This window comes from Otolemur garnettii, unplaced genomic scaffold (genome assembly GCF_000181295.1).
Source record: "Otolemur garnettii isolate 467f Iridium unplaced genomic scaffold, OtoGar3 scaffold00041, whole genome shotgun sequence".
NCBI lineage: Eukaryota > Metazoa > Chordata > Mammalia > Primates > Galagidae > Otolemur > Otolemur garnettii.
Genome location: NW_003852436.1, coordinates 2094933 through 2107192, shown reverse-complemented (window position 1 = coordinate 2107192; position 12260 = coordinate 2094933). Strand labels below are relative to the sequence as shown.

Here is a 12260-nt window from a genome sequence, read left to right as displayed (position 1 = left end):
AGTCACTGGACTACTGGGCTTGGGGTACCCCCAGTGACTTTGATAGTCACCAAAGATGTAGATCAAAACATTAAATTCCCTTTGAATATCTGAAAGGCTTCTCAAGAAGGGTAGGGAAAGTCCAAACAAGCCCAGATTGTGAACATGAAAATAAATATATAACTCTTCAATACCCAGACACCAACAAGCATCCACAAGCATTAAGAACACCCAGGAAAAGATGTCCTCATCAGCTTTGCACAGTGGCAGAATTGTAACCAATGAGATTTATCTGAGGTGTGATTGTTGCTAATTGAAAACTTTTCCCAATACCCCACCATGGCAACTTGAAATATAGTAGTAATTGGCAATTTTTGGACAGTCTCTATGGAGACTGAATAAGAAAAACATTTGTTTTTAAATGATGTCCTCATCAAATGAACTGAATAAGGTACCTGTGACCAATCTGAGAGTAATGGAGATCGACGATCTTTTAGAAAAATAATTCAAACTAGTTGTCCTGAAGAAGCTTTATGAACTTCAAGACAACACAGAAAGAAATTCAGAAGCCTATCAAAGAAATATATAACAAAGAGATTGAAATTTTTTAAAAAATCATGCAGAAATTCTGAAACTAAAAATTTCAATTGACAAACTTAGAAATTCATCTCTTAACAGCATAATTGATCAAACAGAAGAAAGAATTAGTGAATTTGAAAACAGGCCGTATGAAAATACATAGGCAGAAGAGAAAAAAGGAGACAAAAAAATAAGAAGTATGCCTACAAGATCTGCAAAATCACCTCAAAAGGGAAAATCTAATCGCTATTGACCTTATAGAGGAGGTAGAGAGAGAGATAGAGGTAGAAAGTTTATTCAAAGCAATAATAACAGAGAACTTTCCAAACCTAGAGAAATACACCAAATATTTAAGTACAAGAAGGTCATAGACCACAAAGCAGATTTAACTCAAATAAGATTACTTCAAGATATTTAATAATCAAGCTCCTAGACCAGGCATAGTAATTACTGTACATCCTAGCCCTGTAATCCTAGCACTCTGAGAGGCTGAGGCAGGTGGCTTGCCCTGACCTCACAGATTCAGCATAAGCCTGACCAAGAGCAAGACCAGGTCTCTAAAAATAGCCATCTGTCATGTTGGGCACCTGTAGTCCCAACTACTTGGGAGGCTGAGGCAAGAGAATCACTTGAGCTCAAGAGTTTGAGGTTGCTGTGAGCTATGATGCCAGAGCACTCCACGGAGGGTGACAAACTGAGACTCTTGTCTCAAAAAAAATTTTTTTTAGAAACCCAAGAAACAAAAAAACAAGCTCCTAAAGGTAACAGATGAAGAAAAGATCCCAAGGGAAGCAGAAAAAATAACAGCAAAAGCATAAAAGTGAGCTCAGATATGTCTAGCAGCAGACTTCTCAGCAGAAACTTTGTAGTCCAGGAGAGAGTGGCATGACATATTCAAAGTGCTGAAGGAAAAATAAAAGCTTAAATTCAGAATATTATATCCTGCAAAAATGTTCTTTAATCATGAAGGAGAAATACAGACTTTCTTTTTACAGATTAAAAAAAAAAAAAAAGCTGAGAGATTTCATCAACTCCAGCCTTGTCCTACAAGAAATGCTAAAGGAAGTTCTTCAATATAAAAGAAAAAGACATTAATAAACAATAAGAAAGCTTCTGAAGGCATACAGCTCATTAGTAACACAAATACAGTACACAAATACAAGTACACAAGTACACAAATACAGAAAACTCAATGCTGTAATTACTGTATGTAAACCACTTATATCTTGAGTAGGAAAGCGAAAAGACATGCTTACCAAAAATAACTATAAGAATTTTTTGAGAGATAAGTGGTATAAAAAGATATAGATAGAAACAACACAAAGTTAAAAGCTGTGGGGAGGGATGAAGTTAAAGTGTAGAATTTTTGATAGATTTCTTTGTTTATAAGCAGACTTGTCATGTTTGAAATAATTGGCGATAAAATTTTTTGCATGACTCACGATAACCTCAAGCCAAAAAACCTACAATAGATTTTTTAAAATCCAAGAAATTAAATTTTACTACCAGAGAAAATCACATTTAACAAAGGAAGTCAGGAAGGAAAGAAGAAAGAAACAGAGGAACATAAAACAATCAGGAATTAAGTAGTAATCCCTTACCCATAGAATAACAGTGAATGTGTATGAATTATACTCTTCAATCAAAAGAGAGTGGATGGATGGCTTAAAATACAAGATATACTCTCCACAAGAAATATACTCCACCTATAAAGATACAAACTGACTGAAAAATAAAGGTATGGAAAAATGTATTTCATGAAAATGAAAACCAAAAAGGAGCAAAAGGAATAGCTATACTTCTATATGATAAAATATACTTTAAGACAAAAACTGTAAAAAGAAACAAAGAAAGTCATTATATAATGGTAAAAGTGTCAATTCAGCAAGTTGATATAACAATTCTAAAGATAAATGCACCAAACATTGGAGCACCTAGATACATAAAATAAATATTAGCAAACAGAAGAGAGAGAGATAAGCCTCAAAATAATAATTATTGGAGACCTCAGCATCTCACTTTCAGCACTGGACAGATCATCCGGACAGAATATCAGCAAAAAAACACTGGACTTAAAGTGTGCTATAGACAAAATGGACCTAATAGATAATTATGGACAGTTCCATCCAACAGGCCCAGAGTACACACTCCTCTCCTCAGCTCATGGATACTTAATTCTCAAGGAGAGACCATATGCTGGGCACAAAACTAGTTCTTAAAGATTTTTTAAAAATTGAAGTCATACCAAGTATTTTCCCCAATTATAGTGGAATAAAACTAGAAATCAGTAAGATTAACATTGGAAAATATACAAGCACATAGAAATTAACCAATATGCCACTGACTGACCAGTGAGTTAATGAAGCTATTAAGAAGGAAGTTAAAAATTTCCTCAAAAAAATTGAAAACAACAACACAATATACAGAAACCTATGGGATACAGAAAAAAGCAGAAATAAGAGGACAATTATAGTAAGAACTGCATAGCTGAGAAAAGTAGAAAAGCTTCAAATAAACAACCTAGTGATGCATCTCAAAGCACTAGAAAACAAGAGCAAAAAAAAAAAAAAAATTAGAATAAGAAAAGGAATAATAAAGAACAAAGCAGAAATAAATGAAATTCAAACCAAAATAATAGTAATAGTAGTACAAAACATCAAAGTTTTCTTTTAAAGGATAAACAAAATCTAACCAGTCCCATTTATTTATTTTTGTTGTTGCTATAATTCCCTTTGGGGCCTTGGTCAAAAGTTATTTGCTTAGGCCACCATCTAGACCCATTTTTCATATATTTTCTTCTAAAAATTTTTATGGTTTCATGCCTTGCATTAAAGTCTTTTACCCATCTTGAATTAAATTTTGCAAGGGGTGAGAGATAAGGGTCCGTTTCATTCTTCTGAGTGTGGCTATCCAATTTTCCCAGCCCCATTTGTTGGATACAGCTCCTTTGCCCCAGTGTGTATTATTGTCTGCTTTGTCAAAGATCAGTTGGAGTAGATGGTTTTATATTTTGGTTCTTTGTTTTGTTCCATTGTTCTGATTCTGTTTTTGTAACAGTGCCATGCTATTTTGGTTATATAAACTTGTAGTACAGATTGATGTCTGTAATGCCTCCAGAAGTGTTCTTTTTATAATACTTAAAATTGTTTCGGCTTTTGAAATGTGACATTGGTATTTTAATGAGGATTACATTGAATATATAAATCACTTTGGGTGGTATGGACATTTTAACAATGTTGATTCTTCCAGTGAAGCTATCCCTGTTCTCCAGTTGGACCCTGCATTCCTCTTTAGAGAGCACAGTCTTGTGCTAAAATGCTTTCTCCTGAACAAACCCTACCCCTCCTTCAAAATCTGTCTCATTTATCTCCCCCCGCCCCCCCCAGCAAGTCTATCCTTATTAAATCAGGCTGGATCTCTCCCCCTTTTTAACTCACATCTGGTTTATTGTTGATGTTGTTATTTACTATTTGGTGTGTTTTTGTTTTGTCCCTCTCTTATGGAAGATATTGCATATTGTCTTCAGTAACTATCTCATCTCCTATACCAAACAGTAAGATTCCATAGTGAGGACCCTTGTATTTCACTTTTCCTACCCAGGCTTAGCACTGCTGGCTGTTCATTGAGCATCATTTTCTGAAAGGAGCTATCAGCATGGTCTAAGAGTGTGATAAAAGAGATGGAGTCATGTACGAATTAATTAGTTCTACCATAACTCTCCCTTTCCTAAGCATTGCACTGTCTTTCTCTATGCTAGAATAGAATACTCTTTTATTGATTACGTTTTTTAGATTTCAGAATTTTGCAAATTCTAGCTTTAGTTTTACTGATAACCTTCTAAGTTTCTGTTTGTAAAATGCAAGTTATGAAAATAGATATTGGGTATATTTTATTCACCATTTCATTTATTATGCTTAGAACAATGCCTGATACACAGCAAATTTTCAACAGACATTTTGTTGAATTACTACTATTTATATTATGACTGGGACTTATCATAACTATAATTAATGCTACTCTTTTATATTCATACTCAGTTATGTGTTCTCCCTTAAATGCTTGTGTGCCTTATATATTAACCCCTACGTGCAAATATTTTTTTCTAGAGACATACAATAAATGTCTAGAGACATTATTTATTATAATAAAATGTTTTTTAGAGACATACAATAAATGTCTAGAGACATTATTTATTAAAATAAAATGTGATGTAATATTCAAATTTAGAAATAATGGTAGTTAATGATGGATGTATTCATCTTCAAGAAATTAAGAAAGTTCATTTAAGAAAACAAGGACAGTTCGGCATCCGTCACTCAGTGGTTAGGGGACTAGCCACACACACCAGGGCAGGAGGGTTTGTATCCAGGCTGGGCCTGCTAAGCAACAATGACAACTACAGCAAAAAAACAGCCAGACATTGTGGCGAGCTCCTGTAGTCCCAGCTACTTGGGAGGCTGAGGCAAGAGAATCTCTTAAGCCCAAGGTTTGAGGTTGCTGTAAACTGTGAGGCCATGGCACTCTACTAAGGTCAAGGGCAACATAGTGAAACTCTGTCTCAAAAAAAAAAAAAAAAAAAAAAAAAGGAAAAGAAAAAGAAAGAAAGAAAAAAGGAAGGAAGGAAGGACATTTTTGAATATATAAGACAATCTATAAACTTGTGTTTGAGGCATTTAAGTCTTGATATTTTCAAGATCTAAACCTGAACCATTGTCTCTCCAACCCAGGCCATGTCTCCTCTGCTATAGACTTTTCATGTTGTCAGGACTTCAGCTTTTGTACCTGGAATTATCTGTATAAGTTAAGACATTAACATGGTTTATGACTACTTTATCTCATATTATATATTTTTAGAGGTTGAACAAATATGCGAGACTGAAAGGCAAAAGTCTTACCAAGATCTAAATAATATTATCAGAAAAGTACCCAGATTTTTTTAAAAGTTGCATAAATTTTGACAGTTCTGATTAGTCTGTTTCTAATTTGTTGTTAAAAAGCAAAATCAAAATTTAAAACTCTGCTTCACAGGAGAGAGCATACAAAAATTTTGGGGTACCAAACTTTTAACAGTTTTAAAAGAATAACCAAGAAACAGGTTGGTTGTTAAATTCTCAGAAAGGTCTCAATTCTATCTACAATATCTGAATGTTGTAAAACAAATGGATCCCAAAGGAGGCCTTTGAATGAAAACTCACCTGCTCTCCAACTCATCATCCGTCTTTTGTACATCTTTTGCCACAACACAACACATAAAAGGGCAACTTTTGGATCATTTTGTATCCTTTGTAACAACCTGGATGGTTCTGGAGAACATTTTCTTTTAAGTCAGTGGTTTTTCAACCGGTGTGGTACAGCATCCTAGCGTGCTGTGACAGGAAATTAGGTGTGCTGCAAAAATTTTTAAAGATCATTAATTAAATTATTTTTGAAAGAATTTCAAAGCCCAGTAAGTATATTCTTTTTTTACTCTTTTTTTAATCAACATAATTTAAGTGTGCTGCAGAAGTTTGAAGTGTAGGTTGAAGTGTGCCCATGAGATAAAAAAGATTGAAAAAACATTGTCTTAAGCAAAATATCACAAGATTAGAAAAACAAGCATCACGTGTATTCAATACCAGTTTGAAACCAGGAGATTAACAATCACAGACCTACACAAGAGAAAAATCTCAAATTCAAGAAGCAGAGAGGAGGGTTCAGTAGCTTCCTACCCAGTGGGCACTATGCGTGGATATATGGCCCACTCCCTGGGCATAGGACAGAGCTACATCTCTGAATTTAACCTTTCTTATATAAATTATATAACTTAATGGTTTCAAGCCTCATATTAATCTGAAATAAAATAAATAATAAAAATCCAGGCTCCATATTTTGTAATCAATCATTCCTGTGATCCAAAATGATGCCTATACCACCGTGTAATTTAGGGTACACAGCCCTGGTCAAGAAAGACTCAACACAACTGAGATTGAATAATCCTTACTAATGTGCAAAATTTAGCCCTGACACCAGAGTATATCATTCAATGGGCAGTTAACATTACCTTTACTGCCTGAACATTCAGTCCAGGAAAAAGTGGTTCCATGAATAGCTTGATTGGCACATCTCAACTTACTGAGATATACACCCAAAACCATGGGAATGAATGTGCCAGTAACTTCTACCAACTCAGCTCTGTGGAAACCCACTCTTATCAGGCTAACTTATGGATGTTTCAGTGTGATTCCATAATTTATGGGCCATTTTTAGTAGTTAATTAGGTCTCATTTTGTTAACAAAGAGGTCATTTTCTCCATTTCAATCCATTTTGTGGATGTTGATGATAATGGGCTTAATCTCAAGCAGCTGTCCTGCGCAATGGGGCTCCCCTGGGAGACTAGGTTGCAGCTGCTGGAGCTTACAGCACTTTGTCTCATGTCAGCAGCAGGCAGCTTTCAGTCTTGGGTATCCTCAGTGGCTCCCAAATCAGGGCCTGCATGCTCAAGCAAGCTCTGTAGTTTCTTCCCCTTGGAATAGAAAACTTAGGAGGGTCTTCTTTTCCCTCTCTTAGCCTAGGTATGCCACCATGCACTCTCCCCAGTATATTTCTCAGTCTCTAGCAGTTGAAGAGCAGGACCGCAATCCTGGAGGTTCAATAAACAATCAACGAGGGGAAACACGTTTCCTCTTCTCCCACGGTGATGTGGGATGGCCTTCCAACTCCAGAAGAGGAGTCAGCTGACAGCAACAACCCACTTTCCTCCCTCTCAAAAAACAGTATCCTCTTCTCACTCCCTGCATTAGTTTTCTATTGCTGCTATAATAAAATTAGCACAGACTTAGTGGCTTAGAGCAACACAAAAGTATTCTCTTACTTTTGTCAGTCAAAGTCTGAATTGGGTCTTATGGGGTTATGGTTAAGGTGTTGGCAAGGCCACGTTCCTTTTGAAGACTCTTGGGAACAATCTAATCCTTGACTTTTCCATTTCTAGAGCAGTGATTTTCAACTGGTGTGCCATAAAATTTTTTAATGATTCTTTGTTGTTGTTGTTGAAGTTTTTGGCCAGGTTTGAACCTGCCACCTCTGGTATGTGGGGCCGGAGCCCTACTCCTTGAGCCACAGGCACCACCCTTTAATGATTCTTTATTAAATTATTTTTGAAAGAAGTTCAAAGCATAGTAAGTATATTCTTTCTTTGTTGTTATCAACATAATTTAAGTGTGCCATAGAAGTTTAACTATAGGTTCAAGTGTGCCATGAGATAAGAAAGGTTGAAAAACACTGTTTCAGAGGTTGTCTATAATCTTGGCTCATGGTCCTATATTAGTCTGACCTAGGCTTCTATTGCAACATCTTTAACTGTCTCTCCTGACTTTCTTATATAAGGACTCTTGTGATTTTACTGGGCTCACCCAGATAATCCAAAATAATCTCCCCTCTCAAGATTCTTAACTTAATCATATTTGCAATGTCACTTTTGCCATGTAAGGAACATTTTCTTCCCAAAGTCTAGGAATTAGTCCTTGTCCTAATTCCTTGGAGGGGTCAAAATTCTGTCTTATCCTCTCATTCTCCCCTTTATATCAAAGGCTATCACTCCAGTTTGGATACTATTCCAGAAATTCAGGCATCTAACATTCTTATGCTATTAATCAGACTTCTTCAATTAAGCCTTGGACTTGGCTAGGTCACCAGGGTGGCCAGCCCCCAAGATAACCCCAATAAGCAATAACCTCTTCATTCCTTTGTGTATAGATTTCTCCCACATTGAATCAGGGCATTCTGTGTGACCAATGGGATGCAACAATTGCTACTTCTCTCTTGGGCTTATGGAATTCTAGCTCCAGAAGAAACACTCAAGGAGTCCTGTGGGAAGGCCCCTAGGAAAGAGAACTAGGCTTCTCACCAACAGTCAGCTCCAACTTGCCAGGCATACTAATGAGACATCCTTGGTGCGTTATTACCAGATCCTTCAGGCCCAGTCAAGACTTCACATACAAAAACCCCAACTGAAATCTGACAGCAAACACAAGAGAAACATCGAGTTAGATCTACCCAGGTGAGCACTCCAGGACTTTTGATCCATAGAAACTAAGAGAAAATAAATTTTCATAGTTTTAAGCCACGAGGTTTGGGTGATTTATTACACAACAACAGATAGCTAATATGGTTGTTGTCTCCTTGGGATCCCAGATCTTCAGCATGAATTCCCAGGGACAGGAGAAAAGACCAACCATTACCTCACTTCATCCATGACAGGTGTTTATACCTTTTATCTCCACCAGGCTCTTTCCAAACACAGGTCAGCTAAGAAGGTCAGTTACACCAGATTTATGATGGTTCAGAGTAGGGGAGGTGAACTATTGGTTTGTGGTGAAGGGATATTCTTTGGTGTTTGAGGCTGTCCTGTTCATTGTAGGGTAAGAACCCCAGACCCTGGCTCGGCTCCTGTGGCTCAAGCTTCTAAGGCACTAGCCACATACACCTGAGCTGGTGGGTTTGAATGCAGCCCAGGCCCACCAAACAACATTGATGGCTGCAACCAAAAAAAAAAAAAACTTAGCTGGGCATTGTGGCAGGCACCTGTAGTCCCAGCTACTTGGGAGGCAGAGGCAGGAGAATAGCTTGAGCCCAGGAGTTGGAGGTTGCAGGAGCTGCCATGGCACTCTACCCAGGGCAACAGCTTGAGGCTCTGTCTCAAAAAAAAAAAAAAAAAAAGGTGATGAATGTTAAGCTCCTGCATGCATGCCTCCCTCTCCACACACACACACACACACACACATTTCTAAATATCCTTTTAGGAAAGTGGTATTGTTCACACTTGAGAACTATTGATAAAATATAGATTATAATTTTTTCTATCCCCAAGATTACTAGGCTGAGCATTACACTCATTTATTCAAGAAATATTTATTTTGTGCTGGGCACTGTGTTAGGTAAACACTAAGGATCATTTAATAAGCAAAACGAGCAGACCCCCTCCTTTATTGAGCTTATTTATAAAGATATATAATAAACAAAAAATGAATACTCAAGATTGATAATTGATGTAAACGGTTTTAAGAAGGGGAGGATATGCTACTATTTGAGGGAATAATAGATAGATTTGAACTAATTTTGGAGGTCAAGAAAAACGATTTGATTGATACAGACACAAAAGCTGAACGAAGAAAAGAAGAAAGAGTATGGGGAGGAGGGAGCAGCCTAGGCAAAGGCCTCCAGGTGTAAGGGAGTATGAGCCAGAAGAGAGACCAACAGAGCAGCTTTTGTGGGGCAGAAAAACTAAGACAGAGTAGAGGACAAGAAGAGAAAGGAGAAGCTTGTTGGGCCAGACCATAGCATGATTTGGGCTTGTGTCCTAAAAGAAAAACATATTCATGTAAAGCCAGAAAAATGTGGGGGTCATACAAAAGGAAAGAAAGAGAATGTTTCACATGGAAGAAGAGCTAGCTAAGGAGTGAAGTCAGATGACACAGCTGCCAGCCCAAGTGACTGGCTCGCTTCTGGAGACAACACAGTGGAAGTGATGCTGCGTGACTTCTAGCAGCAGGTTAGAAAAGAGGGTCTAACTCTTGCTTGGGGATGACAGCCCAAAGACATCAGGCTGGGGAAGCCGAACAACGATCTGGATAAGTCATGGGTAACTGTTCCAGCAACAGCTTCAACTACGGTCCTAGCTGACAGCCAGCTCAGACCTCCAGGGGCATGAGAGAGTGTGTCCTTGGCTGATCTCAGCCCTCAGCCTTGGAGCTACTCCAGTAGATGCTGAATGGAGCACAGAAAAACTGCATCTGTAAATCCCTCTCTAAATTACAGATACATGAACCAATAAATGTTGACATTGTTTTAAGCTACTCAAGTTTGGGGCAGTTTATCCAGCAGTAGATCACTACAACAGTTAAGTATCCCATGCAGCGTAGCCACAAGAGAGAAGGGGTCAACTGCACATCATTGGGAATGGAAACTTTATTGTCTCATGCTGCTGATATTGAGAGGTTTAGAGGTTTCTCTGTCATGGCAGTTTGCATTAACTACCTTGGCTAGGACAGGCGGGAACTAAAAAACATCAATCAGGCTTAGCAACCCAGAAGTCACGTGTGATCTTAAGGGAGAGTTATTTCAGTAGAGAGATAAGTGAGGATGCTGGAGTATAAGGAAATTGAGACTGAACTCTAGAATTTCCAGTAATTGGGTTATGGAGAGTAGGAGGGAAATGGCATGAAGCTGGTCCTCCAACCTAGTAAAGCTGGAGGGAATCTTTCGCATATGTAAATACGTTAAAAGGAACAGGGATTCCTATAAGGTATGGAGGGGTGGGGAGCAGGAATTAATCTTAGATTGAAAAGATAATTTTTTTATTTCTGTGAATGAAAGAAGGGCAGACAGATGTACACTGGATATAAGCAACTTTGCTTTCACATCAAAATATAAGCCTTTTTCTCTAAAAATAGGAGTAAGTTTATCTCTTGAAAGTGATATGGGGAAAAGGATTCAGAATTTGAGGAATGGAGACAAGGAAGGGAGACAGTGGAGCTTCCTGCACCTGTGACTATGACAATTTTCTTTCCTGGCACAATTCTAGTATAAGTCTTCCTAAATTCACCTAACGAACTCTGAATTGTTCGTTCCTTCCAACAGGAGCAAACATTCTCTTTCATTCACACCTCAGTGCCAATCTCAAATTACCCAGATCTTTTCTGTCAAGATCCTTCACAGGTTTCAGACCTCTTGCCCTATCACAAACACCAGTGTACACACCCTTTATATCCAGGGCAGTCGGCTTCCCTGGCCCTCAGCCAGTAATGTTGGCCTGAAGTTGCTGCCAGCAGGGAAACATCTTTATATTATTTATGAACATACCTATCTCCCCATTATTTTATAATAGTCCTTGAAGATCAGGCATCATGTCCTTTACATTTTGTATCTCCCACAATCCCTAGCTTTTAATAGATTCATAATTGTCTGCTTAAAAATGTTCATTAGCTATCTTTATCTTATTAGTTACATAAAATACTAAAAACCCATTCCTTTCATAATTCATTGAGATATTACAACTGTTTAATATTCCCATCAGCAGCACCAAGGAGGTAGAAAAGATATCGATAACAGATAACCTACAAAGGCCATTCATGTTCTACTCAAGAAAAAAGAAGTAATTTCTCTCCTGGTTGTGTAGACAAGGCAAGGCCAGCTGTATGGGAAAGCAGATGAAAAAGGGGACTCTGAAATCAGAGTTCTGAGTTAGAATTTCAGATATATGATTACAATCTTTGTGTTTCTTCAAATATCCCCCTCTACTCTCTAATCCATAAAATAGAGAAAATACTACATACATTTCAGGGTTACTGTGAGGAGAAGAAGGGAAAAAAAACATGAAATACCCAAAATTTAGTAGGGACTTAATAAATCATAGCTATTAATATTTATTCTATAAGCATCTAATTAAGAATCACTAAGCAATGGAGTGCAAAGGAAAGTATCCTCATCTGGATATTTAAATATATTCATCTCAGGGGCATAATAATTGTGTTAACACTGAGAACTAAAAGGGAAATTATTTTGAAAAAACCATATAAATAGTGAAATAATTATTGATTCTATTATTTTTGTTTGTAGTCTCACAGTGATAAATCAAGCTCTTGCTCTTTTTTGCAGTGTGTATATTTGATTCAAGCTTATATTAGGGCTGTTTTTGAGAAAGCTATGCTTCCAGGAAAAAAAAGAA

At 37.3% G+C, this 12260-nt stretch overlaps 1 non-coding gene across 1 annotated transcript; it reads left to right on the top strand.

The window, feature by feature from the left end:
- Positions 1 to 231: 231 nt before the first annotated feature.
- Positions 232 to 373, top strand: LOC111725488. The gene has a single exon (XR_002773544.1). It is a non-coding gene; the product is annotated as a U4 spliceosomal RNA (small nuclear RNA).
- Positions 374 to 12260: the final 11887 nt, after the last annotated feature.